The sequence below is a fragment of the Desmodus rotundus genome, chromosome 2 (assembly GCF_022682495.2).
Source record: "Desmodus rotundus isolate HL8 chromosome 2, HLdesRot8A.1, whole genome shotgun sequence".
Taxonomy (NCBI): domain Eukaryota; kingdom Metazoa; phylum Chordata; class Mammalia; order Chiroptera; family Phyllostomidae; genus Desmodus; species Desmodus rotundus.
In genome coordinates this window covers 67,477,019-67,493,390 of record NC_071388.1, presented here as the reverse complement: position 1 = coordinate 67,493,390, position 16,372 = coordinate 67,477,019, and positions in this window count along the sequence as shown.

Sequence of the window (16,372 nt, the reverse complement as noted above, 5' to 3'; positions counted from 1 at the left end):
AACTCTAAAATCAATACTCATGACGCTTTTGTGGTAATTTGTGGGCATGCTCATAGAGAAGACATATTTGAGTCTGTCATGTCAAATAAGTGCTCTTTTCATGGTCTATTTAAAAGGTCTCATTTAGGTGTCATGTTTTTTTTTTGTTTTTTTTTATTGTTATTCAATTACAGTTGTATGCCTTTTCTCCCCATCCCTCCACCCATATTTTTGCATTTTTGTTGGTAATTTTGCTGTCTAAATGGCCCCCAAGCATAGTGCTAAAGATTTGTTTAGTGTTTCTAAACATAAGAATCTGTGAATCTGCCTAACAGACAAAAAAATGCATTAGTAAAACTTCATTCAAGAATCAGGTATAGTGCAGCTGCCTATAATTTCAATGTTAATTAATCAACAATTTGCATTATATTTGTGTCTTTAAACAGAAACACTCATAAAATAAGTTTACATATTGAACACTTGATTAAAATGTTGTGACCAGAGGCTCACGGTATCCTACTATAGTATTTCCCCTCGGAAAATGATTCCAGCCCTGACTGATGTGGTTCAGTGGATTGAGTGCTGGCCTGTGAACCATAGGGTAGTCACGGGTTTGATTCCCAAACAGTGCAGAAGCCTGGGCTGTGAGCCAGGTCCCCAGTAGGGGGCGCACAAGAGGCAACCACACATTGATGTTTCTCTCCCTCTCTCCCTCCCTTCTCCTCTGTCTAAAAATAAATAAATAAAATATTTTAAAATATGATAAAAGAAAATGGTTCCAAATTTACAAATTCAGTGTTTACAGAAACTTTATAGAACATTACTGTGAAAATGAGAATTGACCAGTATAGTAAATTGTATCTTCTGCGTCACTTCTATGTCTCTGTTTTTTCACATTCTCTTTCTTTGTTTTCTTATGCATATTTTGTTCTGATTTGTATTCTAGTTTCAATCTTCTATTAATTCTAATTCAATTACTTTACTTTTGGTCCTGAAATATCTATACTTTTCCATGTTTCCTTTCATGTAGTTTCAATTTCTTTGGGAAATCCTCAAATTGTTTTTTGTTATTGAATATCTTAAACTTAATTTTTATAAAAATTGTATCTGATAATTTTTTTATTTTATTTTTAATTTTTATTGTTATTCAAGTACAGTTGTATGCCTTTTCTCCCCATCCCTTCACTCTACCCCAACTGAACCCACCTCCCTCCCCCACCTCCACCCTCCCCCTTGGTTTTGTCCATGTGTCCTCCATAGTAGTTCCTGTAATCCCCTCTTCCCACTGCCCCCCCCCCACCGGCTATTGTTAGATTGTTCTCAACTTCAATGTCTCTGGTTATATTTTGTTTGCTTTTTTCTTCTATTGATTATGTTCCAGTTAAAGGTGAGATCATATGGTATTTGTCCCTCACCGCCTGGCTTATTTCACTTAGCATAATGCTCTCCAGTTTCATCCATGCATCTGATAATTTTAAACAGCCGCAGTTGGTATGGGCCTGTGTATATGATTGGCTACTGTTGCACCCGAGTCTCATTCATTTGTCTTATCTCATTGCGTGCCCAGTTATACTTTGTTTAGTATTATTGTCTGCAAGACACTGTTTTTGAAAAAAATACAAAAATAATGCAAGACCTAGGATAATATTATCTTATTGGAGAGAGATTTTTTCATTTAATTCTCACAAGCTCCTAGGGATTATAGCAATGGCCTATTACCTGAATTCAATTTCAATGAGTTAGATGATTCAAATTTGTGCTGCAGTCCCTGTGGACACTAGACTACTCAAGTGCACTATTATTTCTATCATACAGTTCTCTGGAGTCCTTGGCAGGGACCAGTATTCAGATTGTATCCTCCTAGTTGCACAGGTGACAAAAGTATTGTGCAGCCTCTTAGTCTCTCAATTACCTATTACAACATCAGCAGCTGTCCCTAGCTGAAAAGTAGCGCTAAACATAACACTTACTTCTTTGAAGTTTCATTTTATTTCAGATATTGTCTTTTTAATAGGCTATTTTTAAAACATACATGGTTTAATCAGTGTGACAAAGTAAAAATTACCTAGTGAGTTATGACTGAAAGCCTCCTTAATTTTTAATTTCCATTATTTATCACTTTTAGTTATCTCTTTAGTTATCAAAATTTAGTTGTTTATTTAAAATTAATATTTTTTTACCTTTTACCTTTACTCTTACATTTTTATTGAGATCGAAATGTTTATTCTGTATTCTAGGCCTAATTCTAATAATTCTTGCTTATGTTGGCTTATTTGCTTTTGGGTTTAGTGTTTTTTTATTACAAATGCATGTTTATTTGAAAATTATTCAGGGTTATTTTATTATATTTGTGTTTAACTTGTGTTACGAGACAAACATTTTGATCAAGCACTTTTCTCTCTTTTTAATAGAAGTATGATAAGAATACATACATTTAATTATTTATCTACAGATTTATTTTCTCAGGACAAAATTCTATACTTGGGACTGCTGGGTCAAAGTGGTAATATTACATTTTAATATACATTACCAAATATTTTCTATAAATGTTCACTGTAATTTATATTGCAATAATATTTAGACTCCATATTTTAAGATGAGTATTGGCAAAAACAATTATTCTGAAAAGAATAACTTGGATGATGATAGAGCTGAAGATTAAGTTTCATATACAAATATTACTTTATGTACTATTACATATTTTCACCTGCTGACTTTATCAAACATAAGTCTATGTAATAAACATGAAAGCCTATGACAGATTTTTTGTGTGTGTATTTATTAATCCAATTGTTTATGTATTCAACAATACTTTGAGTGGTTTCTATATGTCAGGCAATGAGGAGTTCAAATACAAGCTATAATGAAACTTATAGCCTAGTGGAGGAGACTTTTAATAAATAGGTTAAAAACAAAATATGTAAAGTGCAAAAACATATGCAGTGCTAAATGCTAGGTAAGGGAATTCTGTTTCCTTATCTAAAATGGTCAAGGAAAGTCTCTTGTATTAAGTATCAGTTAGGTGTGTGTAGGCAATGTGTTAAGTGTAGAAATCAACTCATAGAAAAAATACAAAGACACTGGAAAAAGATGCCTGCATGGCATCTTTTGAGAAAGACAAATACCCTGTGATTTCACTTACAGGTGAAATCCAAAAAGCAAAATAAACAAACAAAATTAAAACAGATTCATAGGCTCAGAGAGCAAACTGGGGGTTTCCAGAGAGAAGGGGGTTGGGCAACTGGGTATTATGAAGCACAAATTAATAGTTACAAAATAGCCATGGGAATATAAGTAAAGCCTATGGAATATAGTTAATAACATTGTGATAACTATGTATGGTGCTAATTGGGGTACTGGAAATATTGAGGGGAACACTATGTAAAGTATGTGATTATCTACCACTAACCTGCACACCTGAAACAAAATAAAATTGAAAGAAAAAAATGATATACTCTATATGGAACATGAATACTAATCAAAAGCACCTTTGTATACTGGAAAACAATTTGGTGTTATATTTTAAAAACCCTAAAACATGTCCTTTTGACACAACAAATTTCTTTTTAGAAATATGATTGTCAGAATATGTGGCAAAGATGTATATATGTAAAACAATGCTTGTCACAGAATTATTTATAAGAGCCAAGTTTTGGAAACCATGTAGCATTGCAGGAAATTCTTTTATTAACTTACAGTATGGTCACACAATAGAATACTATATAATGTTATTAAACAATGCCTTTTGAAAAATATTTAATGACACATAAAGAGGAAAGTGACCATAAATTATATTTGGGGAAAAAAAGTTCACTCTACTTTTTTTTTAAAAGAATGGCTTGTAGACCACCAACAGTGAAAGCAGGGAATCAAAATACTAAATTACATGGGTTGGCAAGAGCAGGTTACAGTTGTTCGTATGGAATAAAACATAAAGGTGATGATTGTTACAATAGCTTTATTAACTCAAAAGACTGTCACAATGGCACAGTAAACCGACTTCTGCTCGCCCCTGTATTGCAGTAGACTAATGGAGAGAAGGCGATGGCTTGGAACAGAGACCTGTAGTGAGACTGAGAGAAATGTAGAGATGATAGATGATTGATAGATAATGATAGATAGAGAGAGAAAGAGAGATAATAGATGCAAGATATATTTTAGAGGCATACTCAACAGAACTACATGATAGAATGAAAAGTAATCAAGAATGACTCAGTTTTCTGGCTTGAAGAACTGAACACACGATGATTCAAATGAATAATATGGAAATAGGAAGACAGGCACCTAGAATCCTGTGTTCCATGCAGTTCCATTGTTTGCATCTGCCTAATGCAATGCACTCTAAGCTTCCCTGCACAGGAGTTTTCCTTTATTCTTTCAACCCTATTGCCTAGCACAATGAGTAGCAGAGAAAATGCACCCAATGGCTGAGTGAATGGCTGTATGCATAATTAAAGAAAATAAAGATTACCCTTTGTCTTTTCAGACTGGACAACTGGAAATAATGGCTCATAATTAAAGGCAGAGTGAGATTTTACTCTATGTAAATATTGCCAGATAATTAGAACTCCACAAATGAAAGGGTCTGATTTCAGAATAGTTTGTTCTCTGATAACTGAAGTATTTAAGCAGAGTTTTGTTGAAAATAAGACAGGTGTCTAATTTTGAAATAAATTGGAAATTAACTCAGGCAGAAAATATTAATTCTTCTAACTCTTCTTCTTAATTTCTCTTTAAGTTCAGATACTTTTCATTGTCCATACCTCTGAACAATGACTTTTATTTCCTGTTAATTGAGTTAGTGAACTTTATGTTAAAGGAATGTCTTCAACCATCAGAGAGAAAATTAAATGAACTGCTTCCTCTGTTCATATACATACAATCTAAGTCTTATACTTGCCAGTGATCAGAGTGCCAAGAAGTCTGGCCCAACTGTTCACAATTAAATAGAAAGTGTAAGACATTCACTTGCTTCTCCTTATCAGATTCTTTTCATCTGCCTTACCAAGTAATAAAGGCATGGGAGGTTAAGGTGTTTTGCTTAGAGGAAAATTGGTAGGATTAGTAAAGTTGGACTTTGCTAGTTGTTATAGTTTTTGAGTTTAGGAAATCTTTTTGAAAGCCTCCATTTTACAATGGACCCAAGACTCTGCATAAGCTCCGTGGCGTAGAGAAGGCAAAGAGCTTTTAAAAATCTGGTTCTTCCAGAAAAAGTATTTCTTTCTCATATATTATTATTTATAAAATTTAAAGGTCATGGATGTGAAAATAGATGAATCTTGGTAACAGTAGTGATTCTGGTTAAATATCAGTTGGAATGTTGTTGTTGTTTTCCTTTTTTTCTTTCCTTTTTTTTTTTTTTTTTTTTGGCTGTGAGATAGGTGACAGTAGAATGAATAAGGATCCCAGATCACCACTGACATTTTTAATCCAAGGCACTGGGCTTTTATAGATTTTATTATAGTTCCCAGTCAGTTTATTTTGTAGAAAGGGACCTATACCTAGAAACAGTCTTAACACCAGTAGATAATTTCACTTACAAGACTTTTTGTATCTTGAATATTCCATGGATATGTATCACTATTCAATGTAACCAATTACTCAGGCAGGATAACCCTTCTGTACCAACAGTACAAGTACATCGATCCTTTGATTTGAATATATGGAACCTAGAAAATAGCATGCAGGAGATAAATTAGAAGTGTACGTTCTTTTGCTTTTAGTAAACTGAATCAGGAGTTTTTACAAACTCTGCTTAAAAGGGAAAGCCCACAAACATTCAATAATGAAAAGTCTGGCATACTCAGCTGAAATTCCTGTACATCAAGTATATGAAATAAATGTGTTAAAATGATGTTTTTGCATCTATTTGTTTGATTTTGTGCATGTGTATAGTTGATTTTTTAGACATCTAAACTTTAAAATTCTTTTATCATGTTCTGAAAATTTTCCAGATGTTCTCTTATATAATTGGACTTTGTCTAGTTTTTATCTCTATTTCAATCATATACTCTGAAAAGCATGAACAGACACAAGGGAAGTAATGAAAGGTTACCTATTAACATCTCTCTATACACCGTCTACAAATTGCAGCATGTTTATGGGTAAGCACTTAATAACTACTTTGGAGCAATTAAAAAATGGTTCATCTTTCTTCCCTTTGTTGTTAGTTACTTTTAAATTATTCTTAAATTTCATTGTGTTTCTGTGGTCCTGTCCCTGTCCTTACCTGTTCTCCCTTTCTCCGTGATACCACTCCTCATCACATCCTTCCATGGAACTGGCAACATTCCACAGGGATGTTTAATAAATGTGTTTTATTTTTAATCCTTGCAGAATGTTATTCCCTCTCAAACACAATTCCCTCTTAGATAATTTCCATCATTGGTTGTTATAGAAATAACAATTAATATAAAGACTCTAAAATTACAGATGTGACATGATGACTGAATCAAACAATAGGTACTTGAGGAGCAGGACAACGATAGCACTGAACACTTATTATAGTGTGAATCAGTAAATTAATCAATTGATCAATTTATCCAGCAAATACATGTTTCAGTGTATTTTATTAATTATGGTATTACAGTAGTCCCAATTTTTTCTCCCTTTATCCCCCTGTGCACTGCACCTTCCCCCACCCTCCAGCGTCCACCCCTTTAGTTCATGTCCAGGGGTCATACATATAAGTTCTTTGGTTTCTCCATTTCCTATACTATTCTTAACCTCCCCCTGTCTACTTTGTACCTACTAATTATGCTTCTTATTCCCTGTACCTTTTTCCCCATTCCCCCTTTCCTCTCCCCACTAATAAACCTTCCTGTGATCTCCATTTCTCTGATTCTGCTCCTGTTCTAGTTGTTTGCTTAGTTTATTTTTATTTTTGTTTTTTAAGTTCAGTTGTTGATAGTTGTATGTTGTCATTTTACTGTTCATAGTTTATGATCTTCTTCTTTTTATTAGATTAGTCCCCTTAACATTTCATATAATAAGGGCTTGGTGATAATGAATTCCTTTAGCTTTACCTTATCTGGGAAGCACTTTACCTGCCCTTCCATTCTGAAGGATAGCTTTGCTGGATAGAGTAATCTTGGATGTAGTAGGTCCTTGCCTCTCATGACTTTGAATACTTCTTTCCAGCCTCTTCTTGCCTGCAAGGATTCTTTTGAGAAATCAGCAGATGGCTTTATGGGAACTCCTTTGTGGATGACTGTCTCCTTTTCTCTTGGTGCTTTTAAGATTCTCTCTTTTTCTTTAATCTTAGGCAATTTAATTATGATGTGTCTTGGTGTGCTCTTCCTTGGGTGCAATTTCTGTGGGACTCTCTGAGCTTACTGGACTTCTTGGAAGTCTGTTTCCTTCACCAGATTAGAGAAGTTCTCCTTCATTATTTTTTCAAATAATTTTTCAATTTCTTTCTCTTTTTCTCTCCTCCCGGCACCCCTTCAGATGTTGGAATGTTTAAAGTTGTCCTGGAGGTTCCTAAGCCTCTCCTCATTTTTTGAATTCTTGTTTCTTCACTCTGTCCCTGTGGATTGTTTATTTTTTTCCTTCTGTTCCAAATCATTGATTTGAGTCCCAGCTTCCTTGTCTTCACTGTTAGTTCCCTGTATATTTTCCTTCATTTCACTTTGTATAGACTTCATTTCTTCCTTCATTTTGTGACCAAATTCAATCATTTCTGTGAGCATCCTGATTACCAGTGTTTTGAACTCTGCATTTGATAGGTTATCTATGTCCTTGTTGCTTAGTTCTTTTTCTGGAATTTTGATCTATTCTTTCATTTGGGCCATATTTCATTGTGTTGGTGCACCTGTTAAGTTCTAAGGGGCAGAGCCTTAGGTATTCAACAGGGTGAGGCAACCCACTTCACTGCACTGCGGTGCTGTATGTGGGAGAGGGGTCAGAGAGGGAACAACACCACTTGCTCTCGCCCCATGTTCCATCACTTCCCACAAACAGATTATGCTGTGTCAATAGCTGATTCCCTGTGTGGGTGGTCTTCTGTATATTCTAAGACCCCATGGGTCTCTCCAGTGGACTCTCCTGTAAGGCTGGGAGCTTCTCCCACTGCCCTAACCCCCACAGGTTTTTACAGCCAGAGGTTTTGAGGCTTTAGTTTCCCACACTGGTACTCTGGGTTGCACGGTTTTCTCTCTCCCCAGTTGTTCCTCCCACCTTATCTGCACATGAGTGTGGGGCCACCCTCTCTACCACCCCCCACCTCAACATGTGCAGTCCACTGCCTTGCTGTGGGTGGTCTCTGCCCCTCCTACCAGTCTGGATGAATGTTTCTTCTTTAACTCCTTGGTTGTCGGACTTCCACACAGTTTGATTTTCTGCCATTTCTGGTTGTTTTTTTTGTTTTTAAATTGGTTCTTATCCTTCTTTTGGTTATATGAGGAAGTAAAGCATTTCTACCTACACCTCCATCTTGGCTGGCCAGATCAGCAAATACATATTAGATACCTTTTTTATATCAGGTATATCTTTAGAGACTGTGATAAGCAGTGATCAACCTCTACTTACACAGGCTTTATAATCTAATGAGTCAAAACAGGAAAACAAGGAAAATAACATGATTTCAGTTAAAGATACATGCTATAAGAATAAAGTAGGGTCTTGGTAAGAAAGGTCAAAAGAAATTTGATAACTGTTTGTTAGAAAGGTTAAGAAAGTCTTATCATATGGAGGTAATATTGGATCCTTAAACAGTCTTTACCTAGCTCTATGGGGTCTTTTCCTGCCATAGGTATGTGAAGAGTGTTTTATAGTCAGGTCAATAAATAATAGAGTCACTGTAAAAATGATGCAAGTGGGAAAAAGGGAAGTAGCCATAATCATCAATCATCAAAGTAGCCACAATAATTTTTAGGAAGTTGGGCAGAGGAACATACAAATTATAACTGACCATATGATGTATATCTTTTACATTAAACACATATTTTTACAACAATATGCTTTAACTTTCCAAACCATATTCTAGGGAAGTGATGGAATGAGAATTTCATCAGGAGCAGCAGCTTACCTCATGTTTGAGGTAAGCAGCTTAATTCATGTTTGGTTCTTTAGTCACAGATGGGCCAGACTCAAAATGCTCAGGCCAATATAGAATAAATATATACCCTAAGCTTATAAATCTAAAAAGAAAAAAAAAAACTGTCATTTTAAACTTTTCTCCAGTATTTGAAAGCATTCTTTTAACATAAGTTCAATCACTCAAATTCTGAAAATCATGTCAGGGCGTTGGTGACAAACCCTTTGCCGTGACTTAAAGAGGACTACTAAAAATGGATTCAATCTTTTAAAAAAAATTTGGTATGAAACATTTTACAAATGAGACTCATTTTGGCATCAGTTTTCATAGTTAGTCCAAATATGTTTATCTTTGGTTCATTTGATTTCATTTTGCATTTTATTTTTACTTTGCAACTTGCTTGCTAATTTTTTTAATTTTTATAAAATTCCATTGATCTCTGTGTTTGCATAATTGTACTTCTAAATTTGAATAAAGTATAAGCAAATACTAATAAATCAAGAACATCTATACATTCAGTTGTATAGACTTATTTCCTTATTGGGAAAAGGAGATATTTGTTAATTAGAAAATTGATAATTTAAATTGGTTTAAATTATCATTTAGAAATTTCTATATTTTTCTCTTTTAAAAAATAATTAATGCAACTACTCTCTCAAAATAGTAAAGTTTTTGCCTTTTTGTAGACTTTTCTCAAATACATTTATGTAGTATCACCTATCACACTACTGCCAAAAATAACAACAACAAAAATCTTCACAAGTACATGTTCGGTTTAAAATCCTTGTGCAAATCAACTCTGTTAAGAATGATCATTCAATATGGGAAGAATCAAACCTCAGGAACTGTAGAAACATTCAGATCCTGGTTGTACTAATCCATCCCAGTGTTCCTCATGAGGACGTCTCCTGGTTCTGACAAAGCTTTCTGGACTAAACAAGCTGGATTAGAGAGAGCAATATTACTCAGTATCACTCTCAGTAAATTCTACCTTCCAAATTATTGTGCCTACTTATTCCTCAAGTAAAAATCTAAGCCCAATATTTATAAAGTCATATCAAGCTTGCATTAGTCATGTGGTATTTTTTTTAAATAAATAATTCGAGATATTTATGATTTATTCTAGACTATCTATCCCTCTAATTAATTTGGTGACTTTGCATAATACATTTCAATTCTTTGGGGGAGGCCTCTAATTCCTCAGCTGTAAAATAGGGTCTCTTACAGATACAGAATTGAATGTGTTATGGGCTAAACTGTGTTCTCCCAAAATTCATACCTTGAATCTATAATCCCCCATTCCTCAGAATATGACTTTGTTTGGATATAAGACATTTAAAGAGGAGGGAAAGTTAAAATAAGGTTATTAGAATAAGCTCTAAGCCAATCTTAAGTCCTTGTAAGCAGAGGAAATTTGGATACACAAATAACATCCACGGATGCACACATACAGAGAAAAGAGCATGTTAGGGTGCAACAAAAAGGCAGCCATCTGTGAGACAGGGGGAGAGTCCTCAGAAGAAACCAACCATGCCAACGTTGTAATTTTGGATTTCTAGCTTACAGAACTGTAAGAATAAATGTATGTCCTTTAAGCTACCCAATCTATGGTATTTTGTTATGGCAGCCCTAGCAAACTGGTATAAAGTACAATCACAGAATAGTGTTTATAAAGCTATCCTAACCGAAAATAACCTCATAGTCACTCTGCTGGAAAGCACTCACTGGCTCAACAATTCTTTCAACATTACACATGCTGCTTTGAAATAGTATTGCATTGTTTCTTAATTCATGGTATTATTATTTTTATTTCTCCCAAATGACTATTACATAGTATCTTAAACAGTTCAACAGTTTTATATATTTTTCTAATTGATTAACCTTGTCTTACTCCACCATTATTTTTTCTTACGTGTGAAATAAATTCCTTAAAACAAAAGCCTTATGCACCACTAGATTAATCACAAATATTTTCTCATTTCCTATGGCAAGTGTAGTCCAGGAATAGACAAATAACTACAAAGACATATAAGAAAGATTTTAAATTTGTTATTGGAAATGCTTAAAGGAGAGATTCAAACATAGAGCAACAGAATATTTATGCTCCAGATCATTTATTAAAACATGTTTAAGGATTAAGACACTTGGTATTTTTGACATCCTGGGTTCTGGCACCCATTAACACATATATTTTAGGAGTTATTGTCAGAAATGTTCCACTGCTACATCAATTCTCTTTTATTTTCTCTATATAGAGTTTATGAGAGTGATTATGCATGCATGTCCTTACAGCTACTCATCTTCCCAGAATCCCTCATTGGAATACATCTACTTAGCTTTGAGCACAGATATCTTCTAACACATAGTATTTGTAGTATATCCTGTTTATCACAGAGAAAATACTGATTTTTATACAAATTTACAATGGGATATGCCCATGCTTTTCTTTCATGGTTGGTTTTTCATTCACAGTTATGACTTGTGGTTTTAAGATGCAAATAAGCTCTTTAGTTTAATTCATTGACATTCCAAAAGACTTTATATCAGTTTAAAAACAGTTTAGGTGTTTCTTAATAGACTTTTTCTTTAAAAGTTTTCAGAAATATTTGACTCTGTGCAAGCCTAACCATTTGCCATAAATCAACAGGTATAGAACCAAACAAAAACTTATAAATGTTGGACAATGACCCCTAGAACAGTTGCAGAAATTTAGTATTAACATGGCATTTGGAACAGAATATTTTACATAGAGAAGATTCAGTCAAGTTGGTTTTATTATCTACCAATTATTTTCCTTGGAGATAAGATTTATATAAAATTATTATTATTATTATTATTATTATTAATTCATTGCTTGAGTCGAAAGGCTTTCTAATCAAAGTTTTTTTTTTAATTTGTATTTTTTTTGGACCATAAGCATCAACATCACCTGACAGCTGGTTAGAAATGCAGGATCTTAGGCACCAGATTATCTGAATGGGAATATTCATCTTTATTTTTATTTATTTCTTTTTTAATCCTCACCCAAAGATATATTTATTGACTTTAGAGGAAACTTTGATGGGTTGCTTCCTGTAACCAACAACCTCGGTATGTGCCCTGTCTGGGATTGAACCTTCAACTTTTTGATGTGTGGTATGATGCTCCAACCAACTAAGCCAACTGGACAGGACAAGAATCTTCATTTTTAAATAGGTCTGCACCTTTGTGTCTGAGAAGTACTCAACAAAAGGATTTATTCTTAGAATTTAATAAATAGTGAACTTTCTATTATGGACATCTTAAATTTCAATATAGAATGATTGGAAGACTTTTAAGAAAAAATACTTCAAAAATTAATGCTAAAACAAAAACAAGACTAATTTCCATTTGGATTAAATGTATTGCAAGCATCTAATATATATGAAAAAGAGCTTCATGTCCTGACCCATGAGGCTCAGTTGGTTGGGTGTCATGCTGCAAAGTGCAAGATTCCAGGCTGGACTCCCAGCCTGCATTGCAGGTCTGGTCTCCAGTTGGGGAGCATGTGAGAGGCAACCAATCATGTTTCTCTCACACATCAATGTTTATCTCCTTCTCTTTCTTCTTCCCCTCCCCTATCTCTAAAAACAAATAAATAAAATTTTAAAAAATACAATAAAATAAAAAGAGCTTTATAATCTAATTTAAATATATATACCACTATTACTCTAAGATATAAAAACAAAATTTCTTCCACAAAGTGAAGGAAAGCTCCCTGGCCGAGTGGCTCAGTTGGTTGGAGCATTTTCCCCTACACCAAAAGGTTGTGGGTCCAATTCTTGGTCAGGGCACATGCCTAGGTTGCAGGTTCTTTCCCCTGTCTGGGCGCATACCAGAGGCAACTGACCAATGTTTCTCTCTCTGATATTTCTCTCTCTCTCTCTCTCTCTCTCTCTCTCTGTCCCCCAACACACACACCCTTCTCTCCAAAATCAAGGATGTATTACATCCTTGGGTGAGGATTTTAAAAAATGAAGGAAAGCCAAAATTCTGTCTGTCAGTCTTTACCTTGTCTCTTGTATCTTCTCTCTCTCTTTCATTCACACACATATGCACATGCACATATACGCACAAAAGGAAATTTCTGGTAAATGTAGTAAACCTATGTGATAGTCCTATCTCCCCCCTTAAACCATTTAAATCTATCCCTCTATGACATTAAAGCTTGATCGCTTTAAAAAATGTTATAGTTAAAAATGTTATATAGCCTCTGCAGCTATATTTATCATAGTACTTTTTCCTTTCCCCTTTCAGAACTGACATATTATAAGTTAATATACTGAACATTTTTCAGCTTTGAAAGTATGAGGATGGAGATAAAAATGGGTTAGAGTTACTATTTATACTAAAAATAAATGAACATTCTTTGTCTGCCATATTCCTGGAAAGTTAAATGTCTAGTCATAAGAATGGTTGCTTTTTGCTTTGGAGTTCTTTTCTCCTCTTATGATTAAAAAAAATCAGAACTTTTCAGTCTTGTAAACTCTCTCTTTCTTAACCTATGTATATGTATATACATACCCATACATATATTCTCTATAGATATACATAAACACTGAATATATCTATATACACAATAAATATATAGTATATATAGTATAAATATTAGTATGTATGTATCTACGAGTACATAATAGATATGTATAGATATGTATATACTCGTGTATGTACTAAATACATATATATGTGTTTAAGAAATTTATCAGTAAACTAACATGTTTAAAATTGAAACTTAAATCTGAAATGAAGCCCTGTGAGATGTAATTAATTCTAATACAAATAAAAACAGGGCAAAGTTAAGCATTACACTAACATTGTAATACTTTGGCCATTTTACTTGGCTTTCATGTATGTGGTTTGCATCTGAATCACTCCCAACATTGCAAAGATATGTGTTATGCTGTCACCGTGAACATGTGTGGAAGGGGAGAACCAAGGTCAATCAAGCAAGGAAAAGTTAAACAGGCAAATTGGGCACAATTGTGATTCAGCAGCTGATCTAAGTGGCTGATTATAGTTTGCTTGACTACTTAAACTTGCTGCTGTGCCTAAAAGGAAAAAGGAGAGAGCTGAAGTAACCACTGTGAAAAGGATGGCAGACAGACTGCTTTTGAAACTGGGCTTTACTCTCCACCTACGTTGGGGCTCTTTTAAGTGGCTGCAGAAAGAAATGCCTGACTAAAGAATGTTAAGTAATGTCTTACTTAACATCATACCCTTTGCAATGGCATGGATGGAACTGGAGAGCATTATGCTAAGTGAAATAAGCCAGGCAGTGAGGGACAAATACCATATGATCTCACCTTTAACTGGAACATAATCAACAAAAGAAAAAAGCAAACAAAATATAACCAGAGACACTGAAATTAAGAACATTGTAACAATAGTCACAGGGGAGTGGGGAGGAGAGGGGTCTATAGGAGCTACTATAAAGGACACAAGGACAAAATCAAGGGGGAGGGTAGAGTTGGGGGAGGGAGGTGGAACTGGCTGGGGTGGGGTGGAGGGAAGGTGAGAAAATGCAGACAACTGTAACAGAATAAAAATAAATTAATTAATTTTAAAAAAAGAATGTTAAGTAATGTCAGTAAAGCAGTTAAGACCTGATACAACAGAACTTTACCCTATAATCATGATTGGATTTCTATTATAGCAATCACAAAACCTGGTCTTATTTGAAACCCAATCTGTTTCCATCCTGTGTTTTATTTTATTTCTTTAATATGCCATAGTTCTCACAAAATTCTTTTCTGACATTTAAAAAAATTGCTTTTAAATTAAACTCTTTTTCACACAAGAATAGTTTAGAAGTGCTCAAAATTGCACAGATAGGTGGCTGCAAGGGTGTAGTTGTGTGCGTCATGAATGGGGAAGAGCAGGGTTGGAGAGAAACGGGTTAGCCAGTTTTGTGGTGTAAATATACATTGCAAAAATGTAGAATATTAACAATGGGTAGAGTTTAAAGACTAATTAGGTCCACTAGTCAAACCTCTTAACTACAATCCTGAGGGATTTTTATGAGACTTCAATCTTTCTCGGCCTTACTTTTTTAATCTTTAAGAAGAGAGAGTAAAATAGGGGGATAGATCTTAACTAATGACAAGACTCTTTTTACTCTCATTTTATGATCTTGCGAAGTTAATCAAATTGTGACTCTCAACTAAAGAAGATGAACGCTATTTTTTCCTAAACACTAACTCTTTTTCATGTCATTTATTAAAAAAAAATAGTGGTGGTAAAATGGAGACAACTGTACTTGAATAACAATTAAAAAAAAAGAAATTTCACAACCAAAAAATAAAAATAAAAATATTAATCTCTTGTTTAATGCATTCAACTTATTAAATGTTACTGTCATCAATTCCTTTTGACAGTTGTAAAATTTACAACTAAATGGTTAAATAATTTGTCCAAATTGTACAGATTGTAAGTAGCAGATCAATGATTTAAACCCAGGCCATTCTGTCAGACAGAAAGCCCTTGTGTTTCCCATTAGATGAAGCTGCTTTGTCCGAATGTCAGCCTAGTCACGAGAGAGCATGTGGTAGTGTGGAAGTGTTTTAGATACCACTGGACTTTTCACTGACAAATCCAATCCTTCTTTCATTAAATATTCTATAAAATATCTCCAAATTGTTGGTAAGTGTTAGGTGTCATGACTTACATGAAGATGCAAGACAAATATTCTACCTTCCAGAGCACAATGAAAAAACAGAATTCAAAAAAAATTAGGAGAGGCTTAGGAACCTCCGGGACAACTTTAAACATTCCAACATCCAAATCATAGGGGTGCCAGAAGGAGAAGAGGAAGAGCAAGAAATTGAAAACTTATTTGAAAAAGATGATGAAAGAAAACTTCCCTAATCTGGCAAAGGAAATAGTCTTCCAGGAAGTCCAGAAAGCTCAGAGGGTCCCCAAAAAGTTGGACCCAAAGAACACTCCAAGATACATCATAATTACATTACCCAAGATTAAAGATAAGGAGAGAATCTTAGAAGCAGCAAGAGAAAAGGAGAGAGTTACATACAATGGAGTTCCCATAAGACTAACTGCTGATTTCTCAAAAGAAATCTTACAGGAAAGAAGGGGCTGAAAAGAAGTATTCAAAGTCCTACATCCAAGATTACTCTATCCATCGAAGCTATCATTTAGAATGGAAGGGCAGATAAAGGGCTTCCCAGATAAGTTCAAGTTAAAGGAGTTCATCATCACCAATACCTTATTATTTATTTTCTTTGTAATTGTTGATGTTTTTGCAGTTTTTTATTGTTGTTCAAGTACAGTTGTCTCCATTTTCCTGCCAGCACTTTCCCCAGCTCCACCACCCCCACCTCC